At 45.5% G+C, this 15178-nt stretch overlaps 1 protein-coding gene and 1 long non-coding RNA gene across 2 annotated transcripts in view; one reads left to right on the top strand and one right to left on the bottom strand.

The window, feature by feature from the left end:
* The window catches only part of CDH13 (cadherin 13), a 1024187-nt gene that overhangs the window by 373773 nt on the left and 635236 nt on the right, over positions 1-15178 (bottom strand). The window lies entirely within an intron of this gene.
* LOC144223477 (uncharacterized) lies at positions 2772-5137 on the top strand. Its single transcript, XR_013332704.1, has 2 exons — positions 2772-2818; positions 4803-5137. It is a non-coding gene; the product is annotated as an uncharacterized LOC144223477 (long non-coding RNA).

Below are 15178 nucleotides of genomic sequence, written 5' to 3'. Positions count from 1 at the left end.
AAAAGGGGGGGGGGGGGGGGGGGGGGGGGGGGGAGACCAGAGGCAGAGCTGGGCAGAGACAGACCAACCAGGCGGCTGCGTGCGTGCAGTCACTTCACTTAGACTTTAGGTGACACACATGTGTGGCAGGCTCACTGCTTCTGGAGGAAGGACACTGGTGTCAGTCAAGGGAAGTGCCCACAGACAAGTGGTCTGTGGATGGATGGGACAGGTATCAAGACTAGAAGTTACTTGGGAAGGGAGGAGTCTGGTCTGGGCCTAAATGCCATATTTTAGCATCAAGAATGATGGAAGAAGGCACTCTTGGTGGGGAGTTACAGTGCCATTAGGAAATGAGCCCATTTTCCAATGTTTTTTTAAAGATTGATTATAATCGTTTTTTAATGTTTATTTATTTTTGAGAGCGAGGGAGAGGCAGGGAGAGAGGGAGACATAAGAGAGAGGGAAACGCAGAATCAGAGGCAGGCTCCAGGCTCTGAGCCGCCAGCGCAGAGTCTGATGCGGGGCTTGAACTCACAAACCGTGAGATCATGACCTGAGCTGAAGTCGCATGCATAACCCATTGAACCACCAAGGCGCCCCCATTTTCCAATGTTTAAGAAAACAATGGTGAAAAATCCAATGATGACTCAGAAATGGAAGATGCTCCTAGAATGAAAGACATATCCTAAGCTGTGACTTTTAACAAGTGGTCATATTATTTCCCTAACTAATATGCAGGAACGATGAAATCGAATGGGGATTTGGGGCAATGCTGCATGAGTATGTGATGTGTCAGTTTAATATACGTCTTATATACATACACGTACTTGCAGAATTATGAAGGCATAGGAAACAGGGGGTGAGCATTGGACTCATGCACCATTAGAACTGCGTTAGGACATTACTCATTTAACCTACAAAACAAGGATAGTAGCATCTATGCTCAAAGAAGACTTTGAGCAAGTCTGCAGCACACACGATCAACATACTTACATATGGAATCTAAAAAAGCTGAAATCAAGCAGACAGAGCGGAGAACGGTGGATACCAGGAGCTGGTGGGTGGGGGAGGGGGAGAGGTAGCGATCTAAGGTAAAGGTACACACTTGTAGTTAGAAGGTAAGTTCTGGAGGTCTGATGACAGCCTAGCGATGACGGTCAACAGCACGGTCTTGCAGACTTCAAAGTTGCTGAGAGACTAGATCTTCATTGCTCCCACCACAGAAAAGAAAGGATAATTATGAGATGTGATAGAGGTGCCTGCTAACACTACAACGGTAATCATACTGCAGCCTAAAAATGCTCGAGTCATCACAGTGTACATCTTAAACCTATACAATGTTGTATGTTAAACTTACAGAATTACTGACTAGTAATAACCCAACGTCCACCAACTTATGAATAGATACATAAAATACAGTAAACTAATAATGTAAAGATGTAAATACAATAATAACACATATAATGGAATATTTGGCAATAAAGAGATATGCGGTGATAAATGCCACAACATAGCATAACCTTTAAAGCATTGTGCTAAGGGAAAGATGCCGTAAAAACACACGTGGTGTAGGGTTCCATTTATGTGAACTGTCCAGAGCAGACAAATCCACAGGACAGACAGTAGGCTGGTGGTTGTCTAGGGCTGGGAGAGTTTGGAGAGGAATGAGAAGTGAAGGGTAATGAACACAGGGTTTCTTCTGAGGGGTGATGAAAAGATTCCAAAGTTCACTGTAGTGATCGCTGCACAACTTTATGGGTGCAGCACAGAACACTGAAGTGCCTGTTCTAAATGGATGAGTTGTACAGCAGGTGAAGGATATTGTGATAAAGCCGTCATATATAAAAAAAGACAAGAAAAAGACTAAGGATTAAGCATTCTGTTGGCCGAATTTGTGCTAAGTGTTGGCAAATGCACATTAGGCGAAGGGACATTTGTCTGTCTTCTTGATTATGCCCATGTGCTGAGCACTCCCCAGAGGGCCGTGCTGTTGCTGCTTCTATTCCACAATTCAGACATCCCGGGGATGCGGGAGGGGAAGAAGATCGGCTGGGAGAGGGTATGCTCCCAAACAAGGAGCTATCGGGACACACACATTCCAAACGCACCTTGCAGGAGAGTGTGTAGGGACGCCTGGAGAAGCAGCATGATGCCGAGCCCGGTGACCGCTGGGCTACTAACCTCATTTGCCTAACTTCATTAGTGAGAGAGGCTTATCCCAATTGTGCAAATGATGTTTTTTTCAGTGTCCTGTCATCAAATTCAGCACCTTGTGCAAGATGTCTGCTCTGGGAGGGTGAGGGGAAAGGTGGCAAGTGCAGTGTCGCTTCTGAAAGCCCAGTGGGCCTGGGGACTTGTCCATGGAGCTCCTCAGTGCAGTCAGAGTGACCTCCTCAAAGGACAGTTTGCTGTAATTAGTGGTGTCATGTGACTATCAAAGGAAATAACAATTACAGAAGCTTGGTTCAGATGTGTTCTAAACACATCCCGTGTGTTGTTTCTGTTGCTGTTTTTGTTTAAGAACGATTGTCAGGAATCCCTGAAGAATTCCTGATGTTGCATTTGGAGTTGAACTCTGGATAGTTGTTAAAACGGTTTGCAAGCTTGTGTGTTTCTCTTTCATTCTGTCATTTGGTTGGCCATTTTCGTTTTTGTTCTTGGGAAGAGCAGCTGTGCTCAGGGCTGGCATGTAAGTGAACATAAACCAGATGCTGTGCTTTCCTCTTTCTGCTGTAACAAATTATGACCTCACAGTGACCGCAGGACTGTGGGTCCGAAGTCTGGGCACAGTGAGACTCACCGGGTCTCAGAAGGCTGAAATCAAGGTTGTAAGCAGGTATGTAGTCTCTACCATAGGCTTTGGGGAAAATCCCTTCCAAGCTTGGTCAGGGTGTCAGCAGAATGAATTTCCTTCTCATGCTTTCCATGTAGCCCCACCCCATCCTCAAGCCAATGACAGCCAGAGTCCCTCTCAGGCTTCAGAACTGTATAACCAACCATGACCTTCTCTCTCCACCTTCTATCTTCTGGTGCTTCTATTACTTGCTCTCCTGCCTGGCTCTTCCACTTTAAAGGGCTCCGGTCATTATTTGGATCTGGCTGGAGAATTCAGGAGAGTCTTCCTATTTTAATGTCAGTTGATAAATAACTTTACAGTAAACCTTGGATTGCGAGGTTACTCAGTAACCTGTTCTGCAAGTGTTCCACAAAACGAGCAAACATTTCTAATATATTTAACTTGATAAATGAGTGATGTCTTGTAATATGAACAGTCTATGATGCCAAATGTCACACGATCACAACTGAGCCAATGGTTCTTGAAATTTGCTTTGAATTTGGAACAAATTACGCTTGCAAACCAAGTGTTTACTATATTTACATTGGCAGAATCTCTTGCTGTGTAAGGCAAACAGAATTGCAGGAGTAAGACCAGAGGATGGAGGTCATGGGGTCAAGGTCAAGATTCTGCCTATGACATTCTGATGGTTCCTTTTGGGTGTCAATTTGACTGGGCCAGGAGGTGCCCAGACATTTGGTCAAGTATTGTTCTGGGTGTGTCTGTTAGGGTATTTCTGGGTGAGATTAACATTTGAATCAATGGATGGAGTAAAGGAGAATGCCCTCCCCAAAGTCTTTGGGCCTCAACCAATCACTTGAACACCTGAATAGAACAGAAAAGCTGAGCCAAAAGGAACTCCCCCTGCCTGACTACTCTGAGCTGGGACACTGTTTTTTTCCCACCTTCAAATTCAAACTGGAATATCACTCTTGTTAGATCTCGAGGCTCCTGGCTTTCGGATGGAGTTATGGCATCAGCTCTCCTGGGTCTCCAGCGTGGTGACTGCAGACCCTGGGACTTTTCAGTCTCCATAACTGTGGGGGCCAACTTCGTGTTAGCTATAGATGTAGACCTATACCACTGATTCTGTGCCTCCGGAAAACCCTAATACAAACGTCTGCGAAAGAAAGTCCAAAACTAACACCCAACTTTCACGGGTCAAGTTAACTGTAGTTCTGGCTCCATTTTTCCTCTGGCCCAGTGGTAAAAGCCATCATGGATTTAAAGTCACGCTTTCTGTCTTGCATAGCAATTTTCACTTAGACGCTCTATTTTACACTGATGCATTCTCATGGTGTAAGGAAGATATGGAGGGGAAGTTGTGAGATCCCAGTAAGGTCCCTGCCCACTATGTTCTAGGTCTTTATCTGTAAATGAGAATTCTTTTATCTGTTTTTGGGGTTAATGCAAGGCTGAAATGAGGTGATATGTATATGAAACCCTCAGCTCTGTATCCTGCATGTGATAGTTACAATGAAGCTGGGCACCTACCAGCAATAGGAGAGTGAGGCAGAGACTACCTGGAAGGTGAAAACACAGCAATGGTTCTTACCAACAGTTCTCAGTAAGAGGCACAGGTAGAAAATCTGTCATTTTTCATGCGGACGTACTATGTCCACCTTCAGCCTTCTGGGTGCTCATTTCCTACCAAGGCCCTGGTCAAAGGGTTGATCTTCGTGAGAACAGGGGAAATCCCCAAACAAAGGAAAGTCCCAACACCCTTGGCTTATCACTTATGGAACATTTAAATTCCTTCAGCAAGGTTTTTATTCTTTGAGTACTGGTGGGCTTTGTGGAGGAGACCAGCTGAATCTGGGTGGATGCCGGCAGAAGGAGGCAGTCAAGAAGTATCCATGATGGGGTCCCTATCCCCAGTTTACTCACGAGTCCCCTCCCTCCATTGCTGGTCTTGATGTTCCCAAGGTCAAAAGTCTACCTGACACTCTCCAACCTTCTTTGACATTTACTGTCTTATTCTCAGACAATCTTATATTCAACCTGGAGCTCTAACTGCTGTGAGATGGGGAGCATACCTGCTCAGGTATCTCATGATGCATCAGTTCACTGGCTAAAAGCTACCTTTCCAATCTATCTACCATATCCTGGATGCCAGGCTCACAGAACAGCCTTCCCGGAACAGACTCCAGGGCCGCCGCCTCTTGGAAACTGACAAGGCCATTTGCATCTTCAAGTCTCTGAGAACTTGCAGTCAAGAAACCAGCTTGATTTTGTTCCTTTCCTTTATTTAGCCAAGAAACCCTTTCAGTGATGCCTGCCCCCCCAACTCTCAAACTTATAATAAAATCATGGAAAATGCCGGTTTCTCCTGCATTTTAACCTTTTAAAAGTTGGGTGAATCTCTTACCCTTTGGGGACTACGTGGGGACCAGTCACGGCTAATCCCAGATCTACTCCCAATTCTCACCTCCCTAGCCCACCATGTTCATGAACACACATGTGCACATACACATAGGGAAATACTGGTTTATACATGGCTTTTTTTGCAGCCAGCAGTGATCATAGGCTTACCAGAGTTCTGCTCTGGGGGGTTGTTAAGAAAATATATTGTGGTAAAGACTTTGCATCCCTAATGAAAAGGGATAGACATGTCTCCTGCCCCCTCTTTCTTCCTCTAGATACAGCTGTGATTTTAGAGTGCTGACAAGTCTCATAGCCACAAGAGAAAGGCCAAAGATGCACGCAGATGCTGATTGTCAGATCAGTGAAGCAAAAGAAGCAGCCCCCTACTTCTCAGTTTCTGGAAATATGAGAAAAATCAACCTGAGATGTTTAAGCCACATTGCTATTTTGTTACCTGCAGCAGAAAGCATTCTTCGTTGATATACTGAGATGTATTTAATCCTTAGATCCCTGGTTACAGTTTTTCTAATTCTAGACATTCTTCTTTCAGGTGGGGTGCTTGCCCTTTTGTAATAGAACTTGACCTTACCCCTTAACTTGTAATTAGGACCAGGCACAGCCGGGCTGTCTCATGCTATAAGGCATCATCCCCACGGACAGCCTTGACCTAGACTTGCTCCTCAGACTGAAAACTCTCATGCTGAAGCCACACTGCACATTTTATTGCTTGCCTGTTATATCTCCCATAAGCAATAAAATAAACATTTCGAATTTAGATGCAAAGCCTTGGCTAGGAAAGAGCCCTGAATGCTTATATCAGAGGCCACTGAATCAGGGTAAATAAGTCTCTCTGTGGAGGATGAGCAGGAAAACTAAGAAGTAATTAACCTATACCAAGACAAAGAAAATGCAGCCTCTTTAGAGGAAGATGAGCTTTGAGGACAGACAGATCCAGACTCCCAGTTTCTCCCCTGATTATCTGTTGTCAACCTCTCCGAGCTTATGCTTCCTCATCTGAAACCCGTAGATGGTGATAATCAGCATCACTGGGAGGAAGAAATAGGAAGATGCATCTGGAAGGACCCATTCGGATGTCTGTCACCTACGAGGCAAGCTGGGATGGCTCACTGGAGGAGCAGAGATGGCTGCTTGAAGTGACGCCAAACAGCCCAGGTCAAGGGTAAAGGATCAAGGATGACTGAGTGTCTTTGACTTCCAAACCTTGCTGAAATAAGTCAGAAAGACCCTACGATGGTTATTTTTGAAGGCTGTCTTTCATTATAGCTCATACGCCAAACAGTGATGCTGCCATAATGGAAATATACTCAGGCTGACGAAAGTAAAGGTCTCAGATATACTTTATGAATATACGGATACCCGTGAAAATTTATGAGGGAGTATCTAACTTGAACCTTTGATAGGTTTCCAGAAACTTGAGAAAATAGTGCAAATTGGATTTTTTTCCCCAAAAAGACATTTTTGGGATACCTGGTCAGCAAACTCCTTAGAAATACATACACCTTACATAATTCTTTTACTTGATCAGTTGGAACCTTTATGGAGATTCCTTAGAGTGACAAACACTCCAATGGATGAGAAGGAGGTGTGCTGTAAGACAACTCACTCAACACAGAGAGGGTCCATTTCTTGAGGGGGCCACCATATAATGGGCCTCGCTGCCAAGAACTTCCATGTATTATCTCATTTAATTCTTGTAAGTAGAGCTCAGGTATACTTTATGTAAGGGCCACATTCTTGACTATCTCAAATAATTGAAAATGTGCATAATCCAAGAGTACTCTTGACAAAGAATGGGCTCTGTCTTCATCTTTACCAGCTAAAGCAGCACCAAGGGTGGTAAAAGCAGATTTAAGAATTGAGTCCTGTCTTTGGCAACAAAAAGGAACGAAGTACTGATACGTGCTACATTCAACCCAGCATCGTTGGAAACATGGCACCCTGGGAAGGAAACCAGAAGCAACATACCACCTACTGTGTGATCCCATTTATATGAAATGCCCAGAATGGGTGAACCAGTAAGGCCAACAAGTAGATCTGTGGTCTCCTGGGGTGGGGAGTTTGGGGAGGAAATGGGATATAATTTCTGATAAATACAGGGCTTCCTTTGGGGAGCAGAGAAACGTTTCTAGACGTGTGTCCGAATGAGAGTTTAAAAATATTTCCATAGTGCATCATTTCAAATTTGCCTAATTCAATCCCCTATGAAATGCTATCACCAATGCAAAATGAGGAAAGAGATGCTCAAATTCGCACAGCTGATAAGAGGAAGGGACAGGATTGGGAGCCCAGCTTTCCTGGTTGGCAGACTTCTTCCTTCCCTTGCAAGATGCTAGGTAGCGGCACTACGCCCTACCATTTGGGGGGGTGGGGAAGTGTTCGGCTGCTGCTAATGTTTACGGCACACGTAGTGTTTATTTTATTTGGTGTGGCACCCCAGGCCTGATATCTGCTACCCTTTGAGGATCCCCTTTTGCAGAGGAGTTATCCAAAGCTCAGAGATGTAATTGGCAGTGGAAACATACCTGAAAACCAGACCTTTTGGACACGGAAGCCAGTGGTCTCGACCCCTGTGCTGCACTCCTGTTAGAACATATTGATCTTCCTGATGAAGTGACAGGCACATCCTCACGATGCATTGCTGGTTGACTCACTGACTAAGCCCCCAAATTCATATTCTGTGAAAACCTGCTAGAGCCCTCGTAACATTCCCTGTACCTTTCCCTTTCCTCCCTCGTCCCTGAGATGTGGACACTGATGTAAATGGCAGCCATGTGGCACGCATTACTGGAGCATTTTCGGACAATCGGGGCTGGACTCTGCTCTGAAACGCCTGCGAGAAGAGACAATGAAATCCGCTATGCTGAGGAAGTCTCCATCATGGGGCACTGGGTGTGTTTTTAATCTAATAAGAAATACCTAATGGCAGAGACCTCAGAACGCTTTCTGGAAAGAACTCAAAGATAACGGAGGAGACAAAGACTACTTTTGTTCCAATAAAGGCTCAATTTTCTGATTACCATACAGAGAGGCAGGTGGCATGAAACACAGAGAGAAGACTAAGAGTGTTTGAGTGTCTTGGGTGGAACAGAACAGCAGTTGCAAAGCAGGACTTGGAGTCAAATTGTCTTGAATTCTTACTGGTCGAGTGACACAGGATACGCCAGCTGGTATTAGATTTGGTGACGGGCACAGAGGAGCTAACGTAACAGTGAGCTCAATGAGACAGAAGCCCATCACTGTCTCATGTAAAATAATTCCGGAGAGGGGCAGTCCAGGGTGTAACATTCGCGGGCAACAGAATCCTGTTCCTTTCTGTCTCCCACCACCTTCTTAGGACATGGTTTCCATCCTCCAAGCCACCTTATGAAGCACAGCGCCTGCCTGAGGTCTAGCTGCCGTGGCCTCCTTCCAGCCAGGACAAAAGGGCAATCTTCCCAGCTCCTGTGGCTCCCAACCCACCCTGGGCACGTAACAAAATGCCATGCTTGTAGCTCGCTAGCTGGTACTCCATCACACGGCCACACCTAGCCCCAGTATGGTTTCCATGTGGGCACGCTGCTGCTGTCGTACATTGGGGTCCATTACTAGTGGAGAGAAGAATGGGTATTGAGGGAGGGGACTCCGCTCTCCCAGAAAAATTGTCTCCCAGACTCTCTAAGCTTCAGTGTCCTCCCTGGAAACATGGAGATGATCACATGTCCGCTGATAGGACCCTGTGGTGAGTCAGGGAGACAACACACAGGAATCCCTTGGCAGAGGGCCTCGCCCCAGCTCCCACTCAGCAGTGCTCACCTCTACATGCTACCGGACCAGCCCTGGAGGAGCAGGCTCCGGCCTGAGCTCACAGTAAGCTTCACCACAACTTGCCGATGCCCGTACTCCTCCAGAATCCGGATGTGCAATTCACAACCGGAACTCTTCACTGTCTCCTCTAGGGCAGGTTTCCTTCACCTTGGCGGTACTGACATCTTGAGCCAAAGAATCCATCGTTGTGGGGGCTTGTCCCGTGCGTTATGCTCAGCAGCATCCCTGGCCTCTACCCACTAGAGGCCAGCGGCACTCTCCCCTCCTCCAGTACAGTGACCCAAAGTGTCAGGGGCTGGGAAGAAGGCAAGTCATCTGCAGGTGGGTCACTGCTCTGTGGTGTCTGAATCCACATGACCTGTTTCTTTGACAGCAACAGCCTAGGTCTCTTGGATGATCTGTTTTAAGTGCATGGGTCAACATTTCAAGTTAAAACATGTCAAATGCACTTTCCCAAACTAGTGGAAATCCAGCCAGCCATTCTTGAATGAGGCATCACACACAGGAAGCACCTAGTTAATTTAATTTCCTGTATCTAAGCTACTGTGTAAGTCCTCGCCTCTAACCCTGGATGAGGACCTCGGGGTGAGCTGACAGCGCAGAAGCTCCGTAGCAGGAGGAGGGGGTGAGATCGCAGAAGTGGGAAGAAAAGCAGAGGGGCAGATGGCGAGCAGCTCACTAAGTCTGGCTTTGATGGCCCAGGGAACAGGCCCTCCGTCAGTCTGAAGAGACACCTTTCTCAAAGACATAGAGGCCAACCACACACACGCGAGCCCCTGCCCTCTCCTCCCCACAAAGACGGTCTCTGGGTTAGCAGCCCCTTCCGACCACAAACACAGGATACAAACTGTGACGCACTGAACCCAAGCAGAAATCTGGAACAAGAAGAAAACATTGAAAATCCCCTGAACCAAACTCGTGAGCAATCTTTGAAAAGAGCCAGTCTTCTGAATAATAAAATAGATTTGGGTACCATGCTTGGCTTGGGGGAAAAAAATGCAGCCATAATTACAGCGAGAAAGCTGTGAGTCTATTAAAATTTTTTTCTTTGATACTGGGAAACTCAATTCATGACCTATATTTTATAAAACATATACTTGAAAGGGATTTTATATGCCCTCTTCCCATATGAGCTCGGAATACTGAATCTATTCCATTTACTCATGAAGGGAGGTGGTTCTAAACATAAATGACTCAGGGCTGCTCTTAGCGTTCTGTACATGTCTGAAGGCAAAGGGATTCACAGGTATTTGTATAGACGGATGGAAGGGGCACTCTGTCCTCTGCCCTTAGAAGGGACGGTGTTCTTAGCACAAGGGAGCTGCAGTAAAAGCTGGCTTATCAAGCTCTCTGCCGATTATAAATCTCTTCTAACGATGGCTGTAGACTGTCTTGACTGACTTATGGATCTTCAAGAGTGCTCCCTGAGCCTCCCCGAAACTACCGCTAGGGGGAGGATCTGGCTCTGTTTGAAGAGACCTCCGCCAGTAACCAAGGGCTGCTCGAGTTACCTGGCCAGCGAGGCTCTAGTAAAATGACACTCCTCCTTCCCTCTCTCTCCTTCGTCTGCACACACACCTCTACACACATGTGAACACTCGCGCACACAGATATATACACACATTTGCTCACATATGCATGTAAGGAAATATTCTGTAGACTCAGGGCAGCAGATTTGAAATGATCTTAACATTTTCATGGATGACGTAGTTAAAGGACAGTGGGTGTTGCAGACGGAGAGGAGATGAAAGGGCACAGGAGTCAGTCTGAATTGGAACTCCGGCTTCATCACCCATTGGCTGTGTGACTCTGGGGAAGGAACCTAACCTCCCTGAGCTTCTGTGTCCTCAATTGGAAAAGAATGGGAAGGATTTCACTGAGACACAGGCACAGAACCTAGACCAATATCCAGTGCTAGAAAAATTACACGGGTGGCTTCCGCTGTTTCATTACCCAGGGCAGTCACTCTCTCCCTCCCTCACTCCTGGTGAGATGCTCCCAGGGGCTGCTGCCTTTCCCCTGTGCAGGATTCTGCAGACTCTACGGAGTCAGGGTCTGTGTCTATTTCATACGCTTCCTGACCTCATCCTTCCTGAGCAGCAGCATACTCTCTTACCTAATAGGCACTCCAGAGAGATTTGTTGAAGTAGTGAAGAAATTGCCAATACAGACGTTTATTTAAAAATCAGCAAATGAAAAGGGAAGTTTGTAGTGACTCATGCGTTCTGCCATTTGGGGCTATTTGTTCATTGCATGAAATGTGCTGAGTGGCTACCGTGTGTCTGGAACTCTGCTAAGTGAGGAAGAAGGAGAATGAGAAGATAATCTGGTGCCCCTGGTCTTTGGCTTATGCCTTAGAAAGAACATTGAAGGTAAAATCTAGTTTGTACTTTCAGAAAATATATAAACCTATTAAGGTTTATAGTATAACCGTAATTCTTCAAAGCATAGATGGCATCAGTTATAGTAATCCAATACCATAAAATGAGTCAATATTTAGCATCCCCCATCCATCAGGAAATCTCACTGTGACCTCTCCACCTCCACGATTCCCACCCTGTCCAGACCACTGTGCCCTCGAGCCTGGAATGCTGAAGTAGTTCTGGTTGACTGGCAGCTTTTTCTACATGGACTAGCTCAAATCCTCTTGTAGCAGTAAAATTGTATTTTACCACTCTCCTCCTTAAACCAAACAAGGGCTTCCTACTAAATTTAAAATATACTCAAAACTTACGGAGCTCTAATCCAGGGTTCTACAAACCTTTTCTGTAAAGGGCAAAGTAAAAAAAAAATATTTTACACATATATGTATGTGTATATATATGTATGTATATGTATATATTTAAAAATATTTATATATACATATGTGTATGTATATATTTAAAAATATTTATATACACATATGTGTATGTATATATTTTAAAATATTTAAAAATATTTTATTTTTTAAATGATTTTTTGAGGTGGGGAGGAGGGCAGAGAGAGGGGGACAGAGGATCTGAAGCTGGCTGAGGCCAACGCGGGGCTCAAACTCACGAACCATGAGATTATGACCTGAGCCAAAGTCGGATGCTTAACCGACTGAGCCACCCAGGGCCCCTTAAAATATTTTAAATATGTTCCATTTTTAAAAAAAATACCTGGGGTGCCTGGGTGGCTCAGTCCATTAACTCTTGATCTCAGCTCAAGTCATGGTCTCAGCAGTTTATGGGATCGAGCCTGCTTCAGATTCTCTCTCTCTCTCTCTCTCTCTCTGCCCCTCACCAGCTGGCATGCTCCCTTTCTCAAAATAAATGAACTTAAAATATATTTGAAAAATATATATATTTGACTTTGTGGGACATACCATCTGTGTCCAACTATTCAAGTCTAGCAGCTCAGGAAACAGCCATAGTCGAAGGCTTAAATGAAGGGGCACGGTTGTGTTCCAATAAATTTTTGTCAGAAAACAAAATGAAACAGGCAGTGGGATGGCTTTGGCTCATGGTCCAAGGTCGGAGACTTCTGTTCTGACCTCGTACTTCCCTATTTCCTCAAACTCAACTGCCACTCTTCCTCTGACAGTCTTCCACCATGCTGGCCTCTTCTCTGTTCCTCCATCTGTCCTCCCTGCCCCAGACCTTTGTACTTTCTGATCCCTCTGCCTGGGACACGCCGGCACAATACCTTTACCTGGTGGGCTCCTTTATTTTCAGTGGTCTCCGCTTAAATGTCATATCCAGAGGGAGTTCTTTCTTGACCTCACCTTCATCCTATCACCTCATCTTGTCTTTTTTTTTTTAAATACAAATTACTTAAATGATCTTTACTTGTTATTCTTCTGTTCCCAGTAAAATGCAAATGTCTCAAGAGTCAGTCCTGAATAGCCTTGGCCACTACTGTGTCTCTAGCACCTAGAGCCCTGTCTGATTCATGGAAGCTGCCCAATAAGTATTTGTTGAATGGTTTAGTTCAACAAAATGGCCAGCAGGAATGCATCTGAAGGAAGAGCTGTTCTGAGGTTGTAACTGTTTAATGCTCTTGTGGATGTGTTCCCTGGCTTTACTCATCTGTAGCACTAAAAATACCTGGGCTATTCTGAGTGAATCCTACGGTATGAGGGATGGATTTCAAGGCTGTGGTGTCTACCATGCTCTGCACCATAACAACTCAAAGACGCTCTCAGTTTTAATTTGCAAGTTGCCCAACTCTTAGCCGATTTCCATTTTGGCTGAAAACTCCAGTCAGATTTATTCTTTCAAAAGGTTGTGGAATGATCCCTAAGTTTCTGAAGCTGTGGAGGCTTCTTTCTCCCTCCACTTCAAAGTATTCTTTCATTTTAATTATTTTCTTTTGCATTAATTGATATCATAGGTCTCTCCCAAATGTAGAGGGTGGTGAGGAGGACTCACAGCTCAAGTCTGAAGCGTATTCAACAAGTTAGTGGGGCACGACTAGCACGTGTTTATTTTTATGAGGAAAAGAGCTCCATGGCCATGGAAGCCGGACCTCTCCAGCTCACCAGGTTATCCTCGGTGTCTAGAGTGTGCAGATCTGACATGAAGGAGGTGGAGGATGGGGGGCTGGCAGTGGGGAGACAGACACTCAAGGCTGGCCAGGAACAAAGCCTTCCTTACTAGAAGGAATTGTGATTCAAGAAAACGATGTGAGGTCTGCCTCTTGAACTGGTCTCCAACTCCAGGGGCTCGTACAGGAATTTAGGTGGGGAGAGGGCTCCGAATAAACATGAAAAGAGCGTTTTGCAAAGTTGCCCTCATTAAAGAGGAGACACACGGTTTTAGTCGTTGGGTATCCTTGCAACAAAATGAAGGGGTCCAGGCATTCTCCTGGGTCTTAAACAGGCTTATGGTATCCCCAAGACTCCAGTGGATCAGCAGCACTGGGTCTAGTACGTGCAGGGGTGTCTATCAGAGAGGGGCCGGGGTACACAGGAGGGAAAACTTAGTGGCTGTGACAAGGTTGTTGATGGGCTTAACTTGGAGCCCCTGGTTATCATCACCAGGACTCCCCAGACACGGTTAGGAGCAACCTGGCAGGGTTCAGTTTCTTGAGTAGCTAGCAAGGTTCAGGTAACTCAACTCTTTTGATATAGTTTATTTCTGGAAGTTTCCCTTTGGGAAGAGGTCTCCAATTGGATTATAGAACTCATAAATTTTGTTTTACAGTCAACTGCACGGGAGCGATGTGTACCGCAATCTCAGTGCTGCCTGATGCCATCTGAATGACATTGCAGCACATTAATGACATCTTTCCCCAGGCACCCACCCCCCCTCAGCTAATATGCCAATGACAGCTCCAGGAGAGAGAACAGGATCCACAATTTTAGTCCTCTTCCTCGATCACAGAATCTAGGGAGGGTTCTAGAGCAGGGTGGTTCACGACCTACTGACAGAGCTAGTGCAGTGACCACAAAAGCTTGGAGACACTGGGTATAATCCAGAAAAGCAAATAAACAAAAATGTCCACCAGCATGTTCAAATGTGAAAGACCATCGCTGTACCCTCTTGCATGAGCTTGGCCAAGACACAGATATGATCCTCTGATTAGAAGCACCACCCTGACATACACCCAAATGTCATGAGCACATCCTCTATGCTGTCAATCTCACTTCGATAGATTTATCCTGAAGAAGTGTCACGCGCATAGGAAGAGACATGTTCTCTCCCGTAGATCTGATTATAAGCATGAAGAGTGGAGAAACTTAAATCAATAGAGGATAGCTAATTAGATGATGGCAGATCCAGACACCAGCTGCTTAAAACAACGATGCAGCGGATATTTATTGATTTACAAGCCTATAGGACCCTGCGGAGTGAAGGGAGCGACAGCGGGATACTGAGAGGAACGTCCGGCTCCACTTCTACAAATCGTGTGGAGCATCCCTGTGTGTAGATATGCCCAGACAGAGCCCCGGAACTACGCTCACCAACATGAGGACTGTGCTGTTCTCTGGACAGTGAGATTTGAGGGTGACTGGACTTCTTTTACTTAAAAAAAAATGCTGAACAAAAGTTGAATTGCTTTTTCTTTTCTTTTTAAGAAACCCATCTCCTTAAGGAAACCAGCAAAAACTCCAAATAGTCACGTGCCCAATACTCCAGAGCCCATAGGATTGACTGGGATAGTTGAGGCTGAGTCAACCAGCCAAGGGAAAATCCAAAAATACCAGCG

The sequence above is a fragment of the Crocuta crocuta genome, unplaced genomic scaffold, assembly GCF_008692635.1.
Source record: "Crocuta crocuta isolate KB4526 unplaced genomic scaffold, BGI_CrCroc_1.0 scaffold61, whole genome shotgun sequence".
In the NCBI taxonomy this organism is placed as follows: Eukaryota; Metazoa; Chordata; class Mammalia; order Carnivora; family Hyaenidae; genus Crocuta; species Crocuta crocuta.
The sequence above is the reverse complement of the archived record's forward strand: the minus strand, read 5'-3'. Positions and strand labels throughout refer to the sequence as shown.